At 41.6% G+C, this 16,310-nt stretch overlaps 1 long non-coding RNA gene across 1 annotated transcript in view; it reads right to left on the bottom strand.

Annotated features, from left to right (window-relative positions):
* Positions 1-8,875, bottom strand: part of LOC138918198 (uncharacterized) — a 51,102-nt gene extending 42,227 nt beyond the window's left edge. Inside the window, exons 1-3 of the long non-coding RNA XR_011427219.1 lie at positions 8,544-8,875; positions 4,283-4,416; positions 382-455 (exon numbers count right to left, since the gene is read on the bottom strand). This is a non-coding gene — a long non-coding RNA (uncharacterized lncRNA). The remainder of the gene's footprint in view (positions 1-381; positions 456-4,282; positions 4,417-8,543) is intronic.
* Between the last annotated feature and the right edge of the window lie 7,435 nt (positions 8,876-16,310).

Below are 16,310 nucleotides of genomic sequence, written 5' to 3'. Positions count from 1 at the left end.
TCTTCAACTAATGACATTTAGAGAGTTGGTGAATAAGTGCTCCAGCTTCCCTGCTTCTTGATTTGGATAAATCTGAGGCAGCTTCCACACTGTCTCCCAGAACTCTCCGGTGAACCTGACCTCCAGTTGCCTAGAGCAGTAACTCGCTCCAGAATGCACGTTTAATTGACTTTCTCTATCCCCATCTCATTTCTTCATTCCATTGTCAATGTTTCCCAAATGAACTAATTCATTTGAATCCTTGCCTCAGTCTGTTTCTGGGGAGACTCAACTTGATTTAAGGGGTGAGATTGCCGCTAAACAAGACAGGTTACTTATTACTAGGACATGACATAGCTCTTCCCACCTACCACACGAATATCTCAGAGGACAGTTACTCACCATGACACAGCATATTCCAGTTTGCCTCATGGGGATAGTTGAGGTCAGAGAGATTCTCTTTCTCTAACTTTTGGCTGAGTGGAAAGCAGAGCGATCATGGATTTAGTCAGGCTAATGCTAAGTTATGCTGCAATAACAAGTTAACCAAATCACAGGTTAATGCTAATTACATGGATCATCTCCTTGGTGACTTTCTGGTGAAAGCGACTACAGAATTTGTTTTTTTTCCATCTGAGGGAGGCTGAGACAACTGGTAGTGTTAGGAAATGAGGTGAAGGCAGGAGCATTCTCCATTGTGTGAGGGGCTGAGATCTGAGGGGTACAGAGAGATGAGCAAATCCCAGGAGAAGCATAAAATAGGTCCCGTACAGGGGGCCAATCTATCTGCGGCAAGCTTTGTGTTAAAGATGTGCAAAAAGTAGAAAAGACCTCAAATTACTTATCAGAATAAATGCCCAATTTGACTTCTAAAATGTCAGACATTGACACTCTTGGGTTTCCCCAATTCAGTAACTACTATAGTAGTCTATACAAGAACAATAGGCCAACTAGTGCAGCTGGTTAATCATTTGATAACTTGTACCTGACCCACTGCAGAAAAAGTCAGTCATTTGTCTATGGGCATCTCGTAGTCTGAAAAGACAAATGGTGGTGAGACCGTAGTTTTTACTTTGCAACCGGCAAGTTGGCAGAGGGTGGGCCCAGTTAAAACCTGAAGTTTTGAGGTAAATTGGACAGATTTTTATAGGATTGCTGATCCTAGGGTCTTTTATCAGGGAATATAGGAGTAAAAGGAATGCAAAATGTAGTTTGAAGGATACAGCCATAGGGAAATTTACGAATTGTTGATGTGTTTCCAAGTTGTCAAACTCCTGGATAGGGAGTAAAGTGTGAATATAGGATTTGGAGTAAGGAAACCGGGATTTGAGATTCAGCATTATTACATGTCAGTTGTGTCACTTTGAGCTGTCTTCTAACTTCTCAACTTCAATTTCCTGCTGTCCAAAATTAGGATGATAATAGTACCTGGGTCTGAGATTTGATGTGAGGATTAGATGATTTAACAAGACAAAGCATTTGGTATTTGGTGTCTGACATGTGGCAAGTGCTTAATAATGGTAGCTATTGTTATTTATGGCCTGAACATGTAAAATAAGGCTTCAGTTATTTCTTCCCTGTTTCAACAAGTAGCTATAGAACATCTACTGGGTGCTAGGCACTGTGCTAACTGCTGGGAATATAAACAAAGCCCAATCCTTGTCCTGAAGGAGCTCAGAGTCTGGTTAAGGAGATAGACCAGGGATCAGCAACCTTTTCTTAAAGGGCCAGATGGTTTCTGGTCATATTTCAGCCTTTGTGGGCCATAGGGTAACTGTTGCACCCACCCAACTCTGCACCTGTAGCAGGAAGCTAGCCCTAGATAATATGTAAATGAATGGACATGGATGTGTTCCAATAAAACTTTATTTACACAAACAGAGGGCCAGGTTTGTCCTGTGGGTGATAGTGTGCTGACCATTTAGATAATCAGTATATATAGACATTAATAGCTAGAATTCATTGAGTGCCTACCATGTACTTGTTCATTTATTTATTCAACAAACACTTAAATAGCAGTTACTGTGAGCCAGGTGATGATCAAATCAATATACATATATTGTCCTCATGATAACTCCATGAGGTTGGTACTATCTCCATTTTACAAGATGGAGTTGGTAGTAGTATTCCCATTTTACAGACAAGGAAGCCAAGTCACCAGGAGGTTAAATCAACATGAGATGAGGCTGAGATTTGAACCCCAACAATCTAGTGCCAGACTCTGGCCTTGCAATTGTTATACCACACTGCCACCCTCACATAAACACTTCATTGCGAACTCTGATAAGTGCATGGAGGAGCTAAGAATAATGTCTGCCCCCCAGGTTGTTGTCACCCTGCAAAGACAAGAAAGTGCTTGGTAAGTTGCAGGGGGTTATGGAAATATTATTGTTATTTTTCTCTGGAGCAGCAGCCCCCTGCTGCTTTGAGGTGAGGGGTTTAGTTTTGTTTCCCAACTGCAGAGTAGAAGTGGGTTGGGATGGCTTGTCTATAGGTCTTGGAAGGGGAAAATGAGCCAACTCTCTGAAGCCACGTCTCATTTGTCCCTTTACATGTCTTTGAACTTGAGGAATAAAATATTAACATCGGTCCTTATACCACCTCATCTATAGACAAACCCCAGGAAATCTTGTCATCTCCATGGGACAGATGAGGAGCCAGAAGCTCAGGAGGAGTAGGGGCACCATGCCCCAAGTCTCACAGCTGAAAGTGGTGGAGCCAGGAATGGAACTAGATTCTCTGAGTCTGAGGCCTGCCTTCTTGGCCCTGGGCGCCAGGACACACTGTCCTGTGTGTGTGCATGTCGTCCCAGATCCTGCTCTTGATTTCATCAACTGATCAGCGTAGAGGGAAAGTATGAAGAATTGGTTAAACTGAGCGTTGCTGGGAAAGAAGATGGTATTCATCTTATTCAGACACTGTCTATGGACTGCAAAGAATTTAATAAACAACACTGTACTCATCCTGATAATTAAAGCTCCTGGAAAATAATGACTTGGCCCGGAGGTATCATTACTTAGAATACCAGCTTAGTGTATGTTTCAAAACAGTGATAATTTTTATGTCCTGCCATAAATGATCACTTAAGCAGCTTGAAATGAAAACGAGGAACAGTACCCCCTGTGCTTGTGGCTTTTGTGCTAGAAAGCTGAATTTGCTCTTGGAGAGATGGCCAAACTGTGCCAAAAACTTCCATGAACTCACCCCATGTTTTAATAAACTGTGGACTGCGGAAAGTTTGTCTTGAATGGAGAGGAAGGAGCTCAGAAGCTTTCTATGCTGGGTGGAAAAGAGGGCAGTTGGAGTCTGAGATGGCATTGGAAACCATCTGGGAGGCTCTTGTGGGTTCGATTGTGTCCACTGTATTGAAATCCTAACTCCTGGTACCTGTGAAATGACCGTATTTGGAAATAGGGTCTGTAGAGATATAATTAAGATGTAAGTTAAGATGAGCTCATACTGGAGTAAGGTGGACCCTTAATCCAATATGACTGGTGTCCTTATAAAAAAAGAAGAGACACAGAGGGAAGTTGGCCATGTGAAGGTAACAGAGGGAGAAATTGTACTGATGCATCTACAAGCCTGGGAAGGCCACACACTGACAGCCACCACCAGAAGCTAGACGAGGCAAGGAAGGATTCTCTCCTCTGGGTCTTGGAGGGAGAATGGCCCTGCCAGCATCTTGACTTCAGACTTCTAGCCCCCAGAACTGGGGGAGAATGAATTTCTGTTGTTTTAAGCAGCCCAGTTTGTGGTGTTTTGTTATAGCAATGCTAGAAAACTAAGAGGTATTTCTGACTCACAAAGGGCAAGGAGGTGTGTGCCTCTGGAGGAGAGGGCTTGAAACATTGGATAAGAGTATTCGTTCGTTTCTTCTTTTGCCATTCAAACAGGAGGTAGTACCATATGGTAATTAAGAGCAAGGCTTAGGAATCAGACAAATGTACATTCGAATTTCAGCTCTGCCGCTTCTATAGTAGGTGACTATTTTTTTTTCAAAGATTGGCCCTGAGCTAACATCTGTTGCCAATATTCTTTTTCTTCTTCTCCCTAAAGCCCCCCAGTACATAGTTGTATATTCTAGTTGTAGGTCCTTCTGGTTCTGCTATGTGGGATGTGGCCTCAGCATGGCTTGATGAGTGGTGCTAGGTCCGCGCCCAGGATCTGAACTGGTGAAACCCTGGGCTGCCAAAGCATTTACTGATGAGTTACAATGTCCTAGGTCTTGTGCCTTGAGCTGAATATGTGATATCTCCATTTTATAGACAAGGAAACTGAGGCACAGAAAGAGTAAGTCACTTACCCAAAGTCAAATGGCCGGTAAGTGGCCCTGGAGCTGGAGTCCAGGTACTGTGGCTTCAGAGATTCTTCTGTTAGCCACGATGAAATGCTTGAGACCCAGGTTCCTCACGTGTTCAATAGCAGGCTCAGAAAAACCTGTCACAGAATTTTTATGAGGATTCTAGTTAAAAGAATTCAGGAAACATATGTAGAGAATGAAACTCAGTTATTTAAGACTCTTTATCATTAAATAGTTATAGACTCATAGGGAGTGGAAAAAATAGTCCAGCAAGAACTGCATATCTTCACCCCATTTCTCTCAGCGGTAACATCTTACACAGCTGCAGTACAGCATCAAAACCAAGGAAGTGACATTGGTGTAATCTATAGAATTTATTCAGATTTTACCAGTTTTTCATGCAGTCGTGTGTGTGTAGTTTTATGCTATTTTATCATATATTTAGATTTGTATGACCACCACCATCAAGATACAGAATCTTCCCTCACCACAGAGGAACTCCCTTTGGTGACTCTTTCATATTGCATCCTATCCCTCATCCCTGAGCCCTGGGTGTTGCTAGTCTGTTCTCCATCTCTACAGTTCTGTCACTTTCAGAATGTTACTAAAATGGAATCATACTGTGTATAACCTTTTGAGATTGGCTTTTTCCACTCAGCATTAATGGCGAAGAGTTTTTGAGCTCTTCTGTTGAGCTCTGGTGCCACGTTAGAAACTGTGGGTACAAAGATGTCAAACCTCTCAGTTTAACTTGAGTTAGTCAATTGCTAGTTTGCTTTGTTACTGTGGGGAAAATGTCTCCAAATTAAAAAAAAAATCAAAAGACCATTTTTCTGGTGGCAAACTTTCTCTCTTTTTATGTTGGCTTATGTTTCCAGCCCATTTTCTTCCTCAGGCCAAGCATTCTCCGCATTGTTATTGAGGAGTCTGTGGAGAGGTTGTCTTATGGAGAAAAATTCATGGTGGCAATATTTTAATTTAGACAGCTCCACCAACACTCAATTACCCTTTATTGTAGTGATGGCCTGGGAGCCTTAATTGAGACCTTCCACAGGTAGGCTGCTTTTGTTTTTCCACCTACCCCCATTACAGCTGTGTAGTTTGGTGCATTTATGTGTAAAGGTTAATTCCCTTTGACTTGATCTATAGCAGAAAAGTGGAAAAAAATTAAGGAATTTAAGTTGGTATGTTAGCTGTTTGAAATATTCTGAGAGAACTTTTCAGTCTACGAAAGTACAAGGCAGAGCATGGAGCAGCTGCTTGTTTTATGAAAAGATTAAGATCCTGATAAACTGGTTTCTAGCCTCATCATTGTTCCTGAGAAACTTTGTGCCCTGAGTGAATTAACTCCTTTGGACCTTTTCTGTGAAATGAGGGTTTTGGATTATTTGACCTTTGAGGTCTCTTATGGATGAGAAAAATAATTATTTTTCCGTTTTGTGATCCTAGTTTAGATAATTATCGCATCTCGGAATGCCGAAACTAAGAGTACTTTAAAAAGACCATTGGAGACCCTTATTGTCCTGTTCATTTCCCCATCCCCAAACCTACTTTGTCTTACTGTGCTCCCTTGGAACAGGTGTCCCCCTGCTATCAAAGGCTGACCTCTCCCTGAATGCTTTAGGGTCCAGCCTCTTCCACCCTTGCAAGGTCTTCACTCCTTCACTTCTCTTCTGCTGCGTCATATTCTCTCTTTACTGCTTTCTTGACTACACCATAGGAATGAACTCTGGCTTTGACTCATCTTAAAAATAAACAGCTCTCCTTGGATGCCACAACCTCCTCCAGCCACCTCCCGATCTGTCTTCCTCCCTTCACTACAAACATTTTGAGAGTCGTCCACGCTTGCTGTTTTCTGTTCCTTACTTCCCATTCTCCCTTCAACCTTCTCCAACTGGGCTTCTGTGTTCATCAAGCCACCAAAACCAGGCTTGTCTTCAACAAAGCCCATGTGGCCAAGTCTAGTGGGCCCTTTTCTGTTTTCATCTTGGTGACTGCTCCACATCTTTGATCTCCCTCCTTCCTGAATCATTCCTGTCTTGGCCTCTGCTGTTCCACGTCCTGGGGCCATATCTCCCTATTCACCTTTGCTGACTTCTCCTCCTCAGGATTTGGTCCTGAGTCCTTTTTCTCTCTCTCTGCACAGTCTCTGGAGGTCCTCATCTAGTCTGCTGGCTTTAAAAACATCTGAATTCTGATGGTTCACATGTGTTTGTCTTTGACCCAGTCTGCTCTTAGCTCTAGATTTTTATATCTAATGTTCTACAAGGCATCTCAACTTGAACGTTTCATAGGGATCTCAAAGTTCTATGTGTGAAACAGAGCTGTAATTTTTTTTCTTTATAAATCTGCTTTTCTCTGTGTCTTCTTTACCTAGTTTCTCAAACCAACATGGTAGGTTCCAGGACCTAACTGAGTTTTTCTCTTTCTCTCATACCTCATTGAATCCAAGTCATTTGGGTTTAATCTCCTGAATGCATTGTAAGTTTTTCCACTTACAACCTTCCCTCTTGTTTCTCTAGTAAGTGTCATCCTCATATCTCATCTGGCTATTGTAAAACATTTTAACTGATCTCTGAACTTTTATTCTTGCCTACTCTTCATTTTCTACAAACAGCCAAAGTGATTTCAAAAAAATCGGATTACGTCACTTCCCTACTTAAATTTTTTCAGTATCTTATCTTTGTACTTTGAATGGTGCTCAAACTTTTAACCAGAACCAAAAACTTACATCCTCTGGCTTCCTTCTACCTTTCAACCTGCCCTCGCATCAATTTCCTACTTTCTCACCAAGCCCAGTCAAGTTGGTCTTCCTTCTATTCCTCAACGAGCCAAGCTCATTTGCCCCTCTTGACTTCTGTACTATCATATCCCTCCGCCTGACATGCCCTTTCCTAGACTCTTTATATGACCGGTCGCTTGACAATCACATTTCAGCACAAAGGTCAGCTCCTTAGAGAGGCTTCCCTAACCGCCTTTCTTAAAGTGCCCTCCTTCAGGGTTAATGTTCATCATGTATTCTGTTTATTTTCTTCCTAGCGTGCATCACCACCTGTAAGGACCATGTTTTACTGATTTTTACTTGTTTGTTCACTGTTTGCCCCACTATCCCTGAGGTCACAGGTCTTTTCTTCCTTATTTATCACTCTATCCTTCATTTCCAGAACAGTAATAAGTTTTTGAATGAAACTAAGGAATGAATGAAGCTGAAAGGAAGTAATGTGTTTTTCCGGCTTTATTGAGATGTAATTGATATACAACATTGTGTAAGCTTATGGTATACAGCATGTTGATTTGATACATTTATATGTTGCAGAATGATGATCACCATAGGTGAGCTAACATTCCATCATGGCACATAATTACCTTTTTTTTTTTTTTTTTTGTGGCGAGAATGTTTCAGATCTACTCTCAGCAACTTGCCAGTATATAACACAGTATTATTAGCTATGAGCACCATGCTGGACATTAGATCCCCAGAGCTTACACATCTTCTGACTGAAAGTTTATACCCTTTGACCAACGTCTCTCCATTTCCTCCACCCTCCAGTCCTGGTACCATCATTCTCTCTATTTCCATGAGTTTGGCCTTTTTAGATTCCACATATTAGTGAGATCATATAGTATTTCTCTTTCTCTGTTTGACTTATTCCTCTTAGCTTAATGCCCTCAAGGTCCTACTATTTGTTGCCATTAGTAAGATTTTGAAAGGAAGTAATTTTAGGCATGAAAAGAAAATAATAATGTTAACAACAGCTAATGCTGCAGTGGTGTTTACTGTGGAGCAGGAGCCCCACTTTCTAGGCAAGGAAACCAAGGCTTAGCAAGGGTTAGTGACTCTCCAAAGGACCTACAGCCACGGGGAGACAATTAGGTTTGGACAGATCGCGCTTTTAGCATTGTCAATACTGACCCATTTCATTCTGGGTAGAGTAGCAAAGAACAGAAGGTGGTGTATGGGACAAGGAACCCGACCATGCTGGAAGCCTGATCTCAGACTTCCAGCCTTTAGAACTGTAAGAAATAAATTTATGTTGTGTGCAAGCCACCCAGTCTGTGGTATTTTGTTAGAGCAACCCAAATGGACTGAGATAGCAAGGATCATATTTGTTTTTTGTATGAGATCCACCGAAAATAGTGGTGAGTCCCAGGCTGGCCATCAACCACGTGTCCATCATTTAGCTGTTTCCTCCCTTTTAGGAACTTTGCAGGCTTCTCCCTCAGGAACTCAGTCCCCATGCATCCCCTGCCCTGAGGTTCATACCCCAATCTGCTTCTTGCAGTCCCCTTTTCCAAACACAGCTTCTTCATGGCTCCTGAGGCTGGCTGTCATAGTAGAAAGTAGTCTGATAAATTAATTCCATCTGGAGCCAAAATGATGGATAATGTTTGAACGTGCTGCCATGTTGACATTTTCACAGAGGTCTTGTGGAGAGGCAAGGCTTGAAAGCTGAGGGTTATTTCTCTCTTGGTGGAAATCCCAGCCCAGTGGCAGGTTGGGGTGGGAATATTTGAGGGCTGAGGGGCCTTCTTAGAGCCTGTAAATCATCCAACAGGTGGTTGCTGTCTCAGCTTTTGCATAAGGATAGGTCCTGCATGCTCAGAAAGGGCACTTGGGAAGTCATTTGCTGGTGATTATGACACTTCCATTGAATAATGGAAAGCATCATCCAGGTGCACATCTGCTCTTCATTTGGTCCAGGGGAGTTGAAGTCAGAGGGATCTGCCACAGTTACAGGTAAAGGACTGATGCAGCTGTTTACCAGAAGCCAGCCAACCCTAAATGCTTCATTATCCAGCCCTTGACTGTGGGCTGCTTTCTCCAGCGAGAGGAGAAGCCTAAGAAAAGCTATCAATTTCTAATGGAAACTGAATGAAAAAGGAAACATCCAGGCCCTCACCAGACAAGGTCATGCCTGATTCACCCTAAGGTGGTTATTGTTGTTGCTCATTGACGTGCGTGTGTGTATGAATATGTGTGTGTGTGTATACATATATATATATAAAGTTTTATTTAGAATACATATATATATATATAAAGTTTTATTTAGAAATAATTTTAGACTTACAGAAAAATTGCAACAATGCTCCAGAGAGTTCCTGTCTACCTTCATCAGGCTTCCCCTGATGTTACACCCTCGATTTTTGAAGTGATAACTTTTTGCCCTAGAGAAGAAAATTGTTCACTTCCCAAATCTTTTTTCCTACTGTGCCAGGCACTGTGCTAGCACTGGGAATAGAACAATGAATAAGACAAACCCAGCTCCTGCCTCCATGGATCTTATAGTCTAGCTTAAAGTGTGGTCTCTGTACCATCAGTATCATGCGGGAACTTGTTAGAAATGCAAATTCTCTGGGTGGGCCTGGTGGCGCAGCGGTTAAGTTCGCACGTTCTGCTTCAGTGGCCTGGAGTTCACCAGGTGGGATCCCGGGTGCGGACATGGCACCACTTGGCAAGCCATACTTTGGTACGCCTCCTACATATAAAAGTAGAGGAAGGTGGGCAGGGATGTTAGCTGAGGGCCAGTCTTCCTCAGCAAAAAAAGAGGAGGATTGGCAGCAGATGTTAGCTCAGGGCTAACCTTCCTCAAAAAAAAAGAAAATAAAAGAAATGCAAATTCTCAGGACACGTCCCACACTGGAATCAGAAACTCTAGAGGTGGGGCCCAGCAATCTGTATTTTAACAAGCCCTCCAGGGTATTCTGATGCATGCTCAGGTTTGAGAACTGATCTAGAGGGGAAAACCAAGTATTAAATGAATAATTATAAATGTGATGCGATTTCACCATGGCAGGTAGAGAGAGCTCTAGGAGAGCTCCCACACAGTTGGGAGAGCTTGCCTACCCTGGAATGCAGGAAAGGCCTGGCCGAGGAAGGGTGTTTAAATTGCCATCTGAAGGATGAGGAGGAATGAACCAGGTGGAGTGGTGGCTGAGGTCACTGCCTGGAACCAGGGTAAGAGAGACTTGGTGTGCTAGATCCGGACTCTCTAGCCACTGTAATATTGTGAGTCAGAAAGATTAGTTTTTGGTCCAAACCCAGCTTAATAGAAAACCTAATTAACTAGCTCTCTGAATTTCCTAAATATTTCAGTTAATCAATATATTACAAATCAAATCTGTGTTGCATTTAGAGGTTTCTGTGATAAAAAGGAAAAGCTTTGCCATGAGGGGGGAGAAACCGCTTCTAGTGCTGACGCTGCTTACGTTAGTTCTGTCGGCCTGTTGTGCGCCTTTGAATCTGCTGGCCTCCTCGTCTGCACCTGTGAAAGAATGGGGTTGGACCAGTTCTTTCTAGCCATTTCCCTTCTGATTTCATGATCCAGAATTAGCTAGATATGTTATTGTACTGCTGTTTGCTTTTTAAAAGTACATTTATATTCATTTCCTTCGATCGCTAATTCTACATATTGCCTACTGGTGACTTTAAGAGCACATTCCTATTCTTTTCTCTGAAATTACTGCCATAAGTTTATCCCACAAGGATATATTATTTGCTCTAATGATCTGGTAATTATCAGGTAAAGAAACAGTCAACCATAAGCGTATTATTAAGAGCAGTTGCTGTATGGAATATTTTTGTCATGGAATTAGAACTGTTACATATATTTTAGTAATGCATAAGAAGCTACATGCTGAGGAGAATGAAAATAGAGCAATATCCTTCCATCTTCTGCTGAAATAAGTCTTAAACCCATGTATAAAAACCCTAAGGAGCCTTACTCCTTGGGCTAGAGCTTAAAGCCACACTTTGTCCTTGGGTTCACAGTGTGCCCTGCTGTTATTAATCAGAATTCTTCTCTGAGGGGAGTTGAGAATGTTGTTCCAAAGCTGGATTACGCAGTGACATTTCTAAGCTGACCATCCTGACTTCTTGTGTCCTCACAATCCTCTACTGGGGAAAAGTTGATTATGAGATTACCAGTTCTGATCGGTGAAGAGTTTACACAGCAAGTCAGGCACATGATGGGCCTTGAAAAGAATGAATTAAGTTTTAACCAAACCGTATCTGAATACAGTTCTGAACCGCTTTTGCTGCATATGTAGCTGTTTCATGGACATCAGAACGTGACTTACAGTACTCACGCATCTGCATTATGAAGAACTTTGTGCTGAATGTGGAGATTCACAATGATTAATTTTGGCTTCTTAGATTTTGACCTTTGATTTTAAATCAAGCTGACACTTACCTTCTTTTAATACGACATGTTTCAGAATGTTTCACGTGGCGAATGAGAAGTTGCCATGCGCTCTTCCTAGCTGGAGCAGTCATCTTCTTCCCCAGTTCAGTTATCCTTTGTCTGCCCTGAACAATTGTCTTCTGTGCTTTACTTTCTATCTACACGTGCATCATTTCCCATTCTAGACAGGAAGCTCCTGGAGGGCGGGATCCATTTCTGACTCATCTTGGCATGATCATATCAGCAACACTTGAGAGTGCTAACTTGACATCAGGCACTTGGCATTTCATTTGTTCTTCCCCATTCCTCTATGACAGCTTTGCGCAATATGCCCAAAAATGCATTGTTGCCCTGTCCATGAGGTGTTTTTAGTCCCATGTTATAGATGAGAAAACTGAGGTGCAGAGAGTTGCAGTAATTGCTTTAGGGATACTGAGCTAGTCAGTGCTGGAAAAAGCATTCAAACCCATTTCCTTCAAACTCAAGAGTCTGTGCTCTGAGTAGTGAAATTATATCTCACAATAGGAAGGGACCTCTCACACTGTACAAATTCAGTAATTGTAGACTGGATGAGTGATTCTCTGTCTAGGTTGTGTGACGAGCTGATGTACTTCGGGGAAGGTAAAAATGCATGAAGGTGCTAAACCGTATAATCTTGGGAAGTAGGTAGACAGTAAGAGGGTCTGAGACATGCTTTTGATGTAAAGGAAACGAATGCCCGATTACCTGAGTAAACCAAAGGAATTGTTTATCTGAGTCCTGCTCCCAGTCAACCATGTCTGGCAGGAGCAATATCGTTCTTGAACTTGTTTGTTTTCCATGTTGCGTGGTTGATGACATCATTACTTCACATCTGATGTAATCAGACATCTTACCTATTGTTAGCTGGTTCTGATGCAACCACTTCTTTGCCCAAGTCACTCTTCATAGGTTAAGGTGTTCAGTTCTGGGGAGTAAAATTGCTAAGAGGAGTACCTGTGGGACTATAGTCATCCCATTCTACTCCACGACTTGCCATGCCTTGCTATGCCATTCCATTCCACTTCTTTCATACTCTTCTATCTAATTCTACAAACAAATCTTGAGTACTGAGATGGACTGAATGTTTATGTCTCGCCCAAATTCATACGTTGAAATCCTAACCCCCAACGTGATGGTATTAGGAGGGAGGGCTTTTGAGATGTAATTGTCATAAAGGTAGAGACCTCATAAATAGGATTAATGTCCTTACAAAAGAGACCTCAGAGAGTTCCCTCAACCCTTCAGTCATGGGGGACACAGTGAGAAGACAACTGTCTATGAACCAGGAAGCGGGCTCTCACCAGACACTGACTCTGCTTGTGCCTTGATTTTGCACTTCCCAGCCTCCAGGACTGTGAGAAGTAAATTTCTGTTGTTTATAAGCCCTCAGTCTATATTCTTCTAAACCAGCCCCAATGAACTAAGGCAAGTGTTAGGTACTGAAGACGCATGGGGATCAGCTTAGCCTATCCTCTGCCTTACCCAGCTTCGTGTCCAATGGGGAGATAAGAACACAGGCAATTACAATGCAGATAGGCAGCCCTATGGAAGGAGTGCTGTGGGGAGGAGGGGAGCACAGGATGCTGTGAGGAGTGAGGTTTGACACATGAATCAGAGAAGGTACCTGGAGGGAGTGACTTCTTGGTTGTGACCTAAGAGATGAAAAGGAAGTTGCCGGGCAAAGGGCATTTAGACATCTAGTAAGAGTAGGCAAGTTAAAGACAGACAAAAGCTCTTAATTTTTCTGATTTTTTTACTCTATTCTTAAAGGATTCAGCTTGCTTGTGGCTTGAGATCCCCAAATTTGCTGAACTGGAAATAGGTCATATTCATTTAATGTTAGATGTGTGTTTCTTCTCATGTAACTGGGCAGTACAGAATTGCTTGTTATTAAGGGATGAGTGGGCAGGTTTAATAGTATTCAGAGAACTCAGTAAGATTCAGGATGTGGGAATAGGGCAGAATAGAGATTTGGAGTATTTCTAGATCCATTTGCCTTTCTGAAGGAAATCTCAAACCTAATTTCTGGACAGTGATTTTCCTGGTCAAATTTGCATTGCCAAAGTTAAAGACATAACTCATCACCTCACCTATTTAATTGAATTTCTGTGGATTCTGCTGGAATATGGTTGACCTCATGTAAATTTAACAATGTATTCTTCATTCTCAAGGAAAATTCTGTACAGATTCCTTCAAATAGACAACTATTTGTTTTGGATCCCAAATTCTGAAGGTACTATTCTGCTTTTTTCTTTCCTTTAAAATACTTGAACAATTTCCTGATTATATTTGGGACACAGTCATAAGTGCCAATACTATCAACACCTGCCCCCTCTCTTTGAATCAGGAGATTGTACCCCAAATTCAGAGTAGTTTTGTTTTTCAGAGATGTTGAGTTCAGGATGGCTTCTTAGGGTCCCAAACCAATTTGTGATACTGATGATTGTGAAATGTGAATGTAAGATGTTTGTAAAAAATATTTATTTTGTTGTATGAATGTCACAGTAATTGCTAGAAAAATAACTAGAAAAGTTTTCCTCAAACAGAATATGCAGGAATAATTTTTTTTCACTCTGACTTTGCTGCTATCTTCTTGGTACTTTTTAAACAACGAAATTATTTCTAGCATGCATTTCTCAAAATAATTCTAATTAACCATTACAAATTTTGGTTACAGATTCACTGATTTTTAAGCTTACTTGACTGAGTAAGCTGGTGTATCATTTCTGTGTTGCCAGGTCTACTCTAAGTAATATTGTATCTTAATTATCTGTACATATCTATTGTGTTCTTCTCGACTTCTGGTATTCCATAAAACTAGATCTCTTATCTCTTTATTTAGTGATTTAACACAGATCACTGGCAAATCTTTAAGGTTTTATGTAGTAAAGAATTTGGCCTTTGCCCAAAGAGACCTCTGGCTTTCATCCTTCTGGGAGGTAATCTATGTCATGCATGGTAGGAGCGTCTTTGTTTAGAGCAGAGGATGACCACACCCAATAGTCATGAGGTAAGGACTCACCACACCAGAAAGGCTAACCATGGGATTTAGGATGAGGGCTTTGGGTCACTGTCAACCTGGAAGCGGAGATTAACCACATGGGCAATCAATCAATCATTCAGGCCTGTATAGTGGAGCCCTGTTATGGATTGAACTGTGTGCCTCCAAAAAAGAGATGTTGAAGTTCTATCCCCTAGTACCACAGAATGTGGCCTTATTTGGAAATAAGGTCATGGCCAATGTAATCAGTTAAGATGAGGTCATTTAGTGTGTGACGTGACTGGTATCATTATATGAACAAGAGGGAGACACAAAGGGGTGATAGCTGTGTGATGACAGAGACCGGAATGATGCATCTATCCATAAGCCAAGGAATGCCTGAAAATGCCAGCAGCTAGAAGAGGCAAGGAAGGATTATCCCTACAGGACTCAGAGGGAGCCTGGCCCTGTTAACACCTTGATGTCAGACTTCCAGCCTCCAGAACAGTGAGAGAATAAGTTTCTGTCATTTTGAGCCACCTAAAATGGCTTACAATACAACAATATTTGTGGTATTTTGTTAGGGCAGCCCTAGGAATCTATACAAGCCCCAATAAAACTTTGAATACTAAGATCCAGGTGAGCTTCCCTAGTTTGGCAACACTTCATGCATATTGTCACCTACTGATGCCTAGAGGGCAACACATCCCGAGGATAGTGGAAGCGTCATATTTGGTACCTTCCCAGACTCCACCCTATGAGCCTTTCCCTTTCGCTCGTTTTAATTTGTATCCTTTCCCTATAATAAATACATAGCCATGAGTATAATAGCTTTCAGTGGGTTCTGTGAGTCCTACCCAATTATTGAACCTCAGGGTGATTTTCACGAACCCCTTGAATGTACAGTTAGTGTCGGAAGTAAGGGTCTTGTGTGGACTCTTCCCTCTAACTTTGTAATTGAACCCTAACTCTCTGTGGTTCGTGTCGGAAATCTTAGGCTTACTTGGCAGTCTGGAGGACTGGGCCCTCAAACCTCACAGTTTGACTAACTCTGAGTAGGCTTTGTAAAACATTCTGATAAAATCCGTGTCGTTTTGACCCTCTTGGGCTTTCCTTTCACACTTCTTGGTTATAGAGTGCAGAGTTCCCACACACTATATAATTCATCTGTGTCTGACTGGGTTAGTTCAGCTATCACCAGTGGCCATGACTAAATTATAAAGTAACTGCATTTGTCATCTTTTCTCATTACTTTCCTGGGTCCCTCTTGTTCCTGTCACTCAATTACTCTAACCCAAAGCCTTCCTACTGACCTGTGATTATTTAAGACCCTTCCCTGAGCCTTGTACATACATATGTGCGCATGCCTACAAACTCACCCGCCATTTGCTCTTCTCGACAGAAAGCCTTACTGTTTCCTCTTTCAGTAATCCAAATAAAACTGTAGCTTTCTCAGTAGATTGTAAAAGTTTGATATTAAGATGACTTAGTAAATAATTCCCTCTGGCATGTAAATAACTCACTTCAATCTTTTCAAGGAGTGCTTTTCATTTAAGAAAGAAGCTTCTGTCTATTGGGCCTCTCCGCACAAAAACAGAGCAAGACTCTTGCTCTCACTCTTTATTTTCACATATTTATGACAAACATATTCAGCCTTTTACACTTATTAATGTATTTACCATGTCTGGAACTCTTCATTTCATTGTGTAGATCCAAGTTTCTATCTGGTATGATTTTATATCCACTCAAAGAACTTCAATATTTTTTGGAGAGTAGGTTGGCTAATAATGAATTCTCTCAGCTTTGGTTTGTCTTAAAAGGACTATATTTCCCCTTCATTTTTGAAAGA

This window comes from Equus caballus, chromosome 16, assembly GCF_041296265.1.
Source record: "Equus caballus isolate H_3958 breed thoroughbred chromosome 16, TB-T2T, whole genome shotgun sequence".
Taxonomy (NCBI): Eukaryota; Metazoa; Chordata; class Mammalia; order Perissodactyla; family Equidae; genus Equus; species Equus caballus.
The sequence above is the reverse complement of the archived record's forward strand: the minus strand, read 5'-3'. Positions and strand labels throughout refer to the sequence as shown.